This window comes from Acyrthosiphon pisum, chromosome X (assembly GCF_005508785.2).
Source record: "Acyrthosiphon pisum isolate AL4f chromosome X, pea_aphid_22Mar2018_4r6ur, whole genome shotgun sequence".
Lineage (NCBI taxonomy): Eukaryota > Metazoa > Arthropoda > Insecta > Hemiptera > Aphididae > Acyrthosiphon > Acyrthosiphon pisum.
The window spans coordinates 70,897,054-70,903,379 of NC_042493.1; positions in this window are offsets into that span (position 1 = coordinate 70,897,054).

Sequence of the window (6,326 nt, forward strand, 5' to 3'; positions counted from 1 at the left end):
AGAGAGAATCAAAATTATTAATAAATATAGTATATTAGTATTATTATTATGCCTTTAAGCTCTATATAATGTTACTGAACCAGTGAGTTGAGTGGACTATCCACAACCACCCTTCCACTATTATTGTCTGGTTTCCACAAATCAATTTGAAATGTTCGTGATTTTGTGAATTTGTTCAACATTTGAACTTCAAATGCTTATACAAGAAAATTGCACCAATGTATACTTAATATTTCTGAACTGCTATTATAACAACTTACGAGAAACCTTGTAATACATTATTACTTAATAGATTTGTTGACTGAGGGATTGATTTTTTATCGACAATAATTTTGAAAATGTACCTAATGGTGCATATAAAATACTATCTATTATAAATATTCTTTTAATCATGTATTTACAGTTATTACATATTATTTTTTGGTGTAACAACATATTGTCAGAATCTAATTTTCCGTAAAAATTCTTGTTTTTCCTAAATTTTTTTTTGTTTTGATAATTATCGGGACCTCTCAAATGTATTAACTAGATTCACTATCCCATTAGAAACGTTAGAAAGTTGAAAATCGAAGAATTATTTTGACTATTTATCGTGTAAAGATACACAAAAAATAAGAAAATGTTTCATTTTAAAATCAATATATTCATCGCTCCATTCAACATTAAAGAATTATAAAATATCAAATTATTACATTTGATGTTAGATGGTAAAATATTATTTCCTATATGCCACGTTATAAACACTTTATTATTAAAAAAAATTCTACGATACAAGGATTTATGTGTATAAAATAAACTGTTAAGTTCAATTCTGATACCGGCTGTGTTAGATTTGTGAACTGTCTCGGACATATTAAAAGGATAAGAAAATGAGAATAATGCAAAGAAATTTCCTTTAAAAACAAACATTATAGAGAATCTTAAATGTTTAATATACGACTTGTATTAGCTTTTGTACATTATAGTTAATATATCCATTAGAAGTTAAAAACAGACATATCAATTATTTGGACAGACCACATGTCAAAGGAATTGTCTTTGAAAGCAATAAAGCAAAAGGTGGTTTTATCAAAGGAAATTGTTTCCTTCCTCAGATTAAATATGTACCTAAATCTCTGTTATTTACTGTAAACCACATTCAACTATAATTTCATTTAAATGCAATATTTAACCACGTTAGAAAATAGATTGATCTTAACATTGACATCATCACTGACAACGGGTAGGTTTTATTTTATTGGTAGTGTGGCAACAATGTATTTTTGCTTTATACATACAACGTTAACGTCATTATTTCGAAAAATTTTAACTTTTTTCAAAATTGTCAAAATGAAAAATTTAAAAACATGAAATTGAACACAATTATTAATAATTGTGTTTGTTGGAAACTATTGATAAGAAAATAAAAAAAGCACTCTTAAATTTTTAAAGATTATTTAAGAAAAAATAATTTCAACTTTCTAGCGATATCACACCCTACTCATCTTAAGTTAAAAAACCACTTAGAAAATATTCAATGTTTATAAGTTAGAAGTCCAGGGATCGAAACCGGTTTTACCGGTTTTCCAAAAAACCTATTAAAACCGTGGTTTTCTCATTTCTGAACACCGGAACTGGAACCGGAACCAAAAGCTTTAAAACACCGGTTAAAAAACCCAAACTGAAACCATAGAATTGAAAAACCGTTCTTGTACCGTTCTTAAAAAATCGATTAAAATTTGAAACGAATGTCGGTTTCTTTAAATTTCATAAAGTCAATTATATTATTTGTAATTCTAGTATTTTATACGAAGAAATTATTATGTTTGGATTTATTGATAAAAATCCCGATGCAATTACTGATTATTACGAAATATTAATATACATATTTTTACTAAACTTATGATTCAAAATTGCAAATACAAATAATATAGTGTGATGTTATTGTAATATACAATTAAATATTAATGTAATCGAATAATGAGCTCAACCATAATATGACAACATAATATTATGTCGAATGCTAAAGTAGGCTCGAGGCAACTAAATTGGGTACGAAATATTTAAGTTAATAACACGAAATTAGTTCTGCTGAACGTAAATTTGTTATATCGTATATTGTACACTAATTATACAAAGTAGCCATATTTCAGGGCTTTAGACTCGGCTCTTATAATAGTTAATAGATAATAAAAATCGACTCTACAGTAATTAGACAGGAAAATAAAATGGACATTTTTAAAAAACCGTTCCAAAAACCTAAACCGAAAATTTTCTAAAACCGTTCTTTAAACCGATAAAATATTTTAAAAACCTTTTTTAAAACCAAAACCAAAACCAAAAATATTTAAAAACCAATCTTAAAACCTAAACCAAAACCAGAAAATTTAGAAAACCGTTCTCAAGAACTAAAACCGTAACTGTTAAAATTTGAAACGGTTTCGATCCCTGGTTATAACATTACAATTTGAAGAAAAGTATTCTTTTTCGATACAAATATAGGTCAACAACATAATGGAGAACAAAACAATGGGAGTATTAACGATTGGAAAAGCATGTGATCTATGCATATATGTTAAAATTATCAAGAAAGGCCATGTCATATATTTTTATATAATATGACACATTTTCGAATAAAAACAAAAACAAAACGTAAAGCATAGCACTAAATTAAAAATTCGACGCAGGTGGTACTATTCAAAGAAGTATAATATATATTTTAAGATTTATTGGCAGTTATTCTAAAAAAAGTCTCCTTTTATAATATATACCTGAGAAGACTCCGTTATACCATTAAGTATATTGTACCAGTATTAACTGGAAGAAAGAATTATCGAACATTTTAGACGTTAGTTACGTACCTATACATATTATTTTAGATTCCGAATGGAACACAGAATAGAATAGGTTAAGCTTGAAAATTGTATGGAATAATTTTTCGCAAATTGGTTTTACAGCGTTCTAAAAATATTATCGATTATCAATCACATGATTTTATTTATTGCGTTGAAATTAAAAATTAAGGACTTGATATAAATACGTATATTATTATTTTCTATAAACAATGAAATGATTTAATTACTTAGGCTAACTACAAGATATTTATAACACTAACTGATTCACGCCGTTCTATAGTACCTATACCTACCTGCGTCGTAATGACTTAATACTTATAATTTGTGAGATAATAATACATATAATTTATTATAAACATTTATGATATAATAATTAAAATAACTAATAATATAATATATGTGATAGCTTTGTAAAAATCAGTTCAACCCTATTAATTACTAAATATGAATAGAAAAATAAATAACTTACAATAATATTTTTAAAAAAAATAGTGGCGTGTCACTGGTCATAATCGTTTTTCATAATAATATGTATTACAATATATACAATGGTTTATCGTTGAAATACTATTCAGAAAATCTTTTACAGTGACCCAAGTACTCGGTGATGAGGAACGCTTAAAACACAAGTACTATACAACATTTTACACTTATTATAGCACGTTTTTTTTCAAACATTAAAAAAAACATTTAAAATTTGAGTACTTAACGCAAAAGTTGTTTGTAATTTTCTTTCTTTGAATTTATTTTATGAGTCAACACGGATATCAGCTTATATTAGTTTGAGAGAAGGTATTAAAAATAAATAAATAATACTTTTGAAAAATGAAAGGGAAAATATAAAATTATCAAAATATTATTCATTATAAGCATATTATAAAATAATAATGTAACGAGGACTCAAAAGCTTGTAAATTATTAATTCTAGCTAACCTCCTGATTTGTATTTCAAAAACTTTTTTGTTTATAAATAAAAAATTACTTGTAGAACTCGCTCAGCCGTATATGCCACGTTTATTTAGTACCTATAGGTTTTGACTGAACCTCGTATCCTCTTCGTGGAGTAATGGGAAAAAAATCGTTAGGTATAAACAGCGATTCTTACACTGCTAGATCAGTATCTATTTCTAAAGGTAGTAATGCAATATAAGCATCAGTAATTTCTTAAGATGGACTATGGATGGCCGTTGAATTAATTTTAAGCAAAACATATTATATAAGTACAGTGATACAACTGTTAAGTTATACCAACTTATCGTAAAATCAATATAGGGTCGTGCGGTATAAATAGCGTAAAATAAGGATACATTTAATTGTGCATAGCATAATTTATTGCAGGTGAAAGTTAATAAATAATATGTGGAATTTTCAAGTTCCTACGATTAAAATTTTTTGAATAATAACAAAACAACAAAAATTGTTAGATGATAGACAGTGGCGTCATTTCAGTTTTCAATAGAGGGGGGCAAAGGTTTTGACCGGCCCGAATGGGTAAAAAAAACTGCTCGCCTCGATCGCAACCACATATTAACTGCTTATATTTTTTTATGGTACCCTTTTTATCAACTAGGTAACATCATTTTTAAATAAAAGGTAGCAGATATTTTAGAAAAACAATTGTATACCTCAGAGGTATTCAAACTTTTTCATCCCAAGGCTCCTTTGAGTCTTCACAAAATGTTGACGGCTCCCAAATTAAAAATGACTGATAATTTAACTCGCGACTAATACTGCCAAACACGACATACGCATTGATGATTTAACGATGGCAGTTGATGGTATCGCTGTCTCTATTGCGACTTACGCGATCAATTAAAGCTATACGCCTATACTTAGCGAATGATTATAGTAGAGTGTAGACTGTAAACAATCCAACGTTTCCCAACCGGTGTGCCTCAATGATAATAAAAAACGTTTTTCGTAAAAATATTTTAAAATATTTATTGGTTTTCAATTATATGACGTGGCTCCCTTCGATAACTCTCGCGACGCCCCTGGGAGCCGCGACGCACAGTTTGAATACCTCTGGTATACCTATATCAGTTAAAAGTCTACAATCTATTATATGGCAATATTTATATTGAAAAACAATAATATTAGTAGTTTATTATAGGATATCTTCTTTTTTTTATTTTTGAAAATATGTATCAACTGCATTATCTATAAATCAATTTTACCCGATTCATCACTTATAGCCTATATACTCTATTACTCTTATATTGGTATACGATATATTTACAAATTAATATTACCTTAAATAATAATAGGTACCTATATATTTTTTTTTATTGCTTGCTTTCTGGCGCAGTCGCTCAAGTTTTGTCTGTTTATTAAACATACCAGAAATTATTTTCGATTCTTGAGCGGTTTACGGTAATTTTATATTTTTAGCCACACCACCTATTTATTTTTTTTAAGTCATATTTTGCCCAAATTAAAATATTAATGTAAACATGCGTCACGAAAAAAATAAATTTCAGCTAAAGTAACACAATAGGTACCTACACAGAATAGTTGAATCATACACGACTGTTGTTGTTCTTTAGAATTTGTATTAGTTTAAGATTTTAGAAATTAAACTATACTAGATTATGATACTAATTATTATTATTGTTGTCCATACAACATAAACAAACATACATAAATACATACCCAAACATACAATGTGTATGTAGGTACGTCACCGCATACGTCTAAATATAAATATATTCCAATTATCAATTAGTAAAAATGTATCAATGTGACAATAATTTCTTAGTATATATATTATATAATATAATATTTTTTGAAAATATTGTAAAATAGGCATGTTTTTGCGCTTATAAAATATAATAATGGTAAAACGGCAACAACTGGGAACCGGCCCGTCGGGCCGCTTTTAAAATCAGACAGGGGCAAATGCCCACCTTGCCCCCCTCAAATGACGCCACTGATGATAGATCGCTAGTATACATTTAAATATCTAAAGTGGTCAAAATTCTAACTTCAACCGCTAATAAACAAGTACGTGGATAACGGTAAACCTTTTAAAATTCCAGTAAAAGAAACTTATGAGGACTCTTGTATTAGATGCTCAAGTCTAATAGGTGTTAAAATTAATTATTGAATTATTTATTTATTTATTTTTATCTACATAGGTAATAATTTGCATATTTTCGTGATTTTAATGAATTTTGTAAACATTATTTGAAATTTGTGTGCTTATAAAAAATGTTCACTTAAATGTGTATTTTCAATTTATTGATTTTTATTTATTGATAAATTTAAATATTTATAATTTATTATTAACGGTATATACAAATTAATAATTAATTAATTTTGATGACATAATAATTTAACGTAATGGAAATAAAAATTAACGATGATGGGCAGACACTCAGGTACGTGTCTCCAGCCCCCCCCCCCCCACATTAGAATTTTCCAACTTTTTTTGGTAAATAATTAGCATGCAATTAGCATGTATTTGCATGCGTTTAAATTAGACGTGGTATC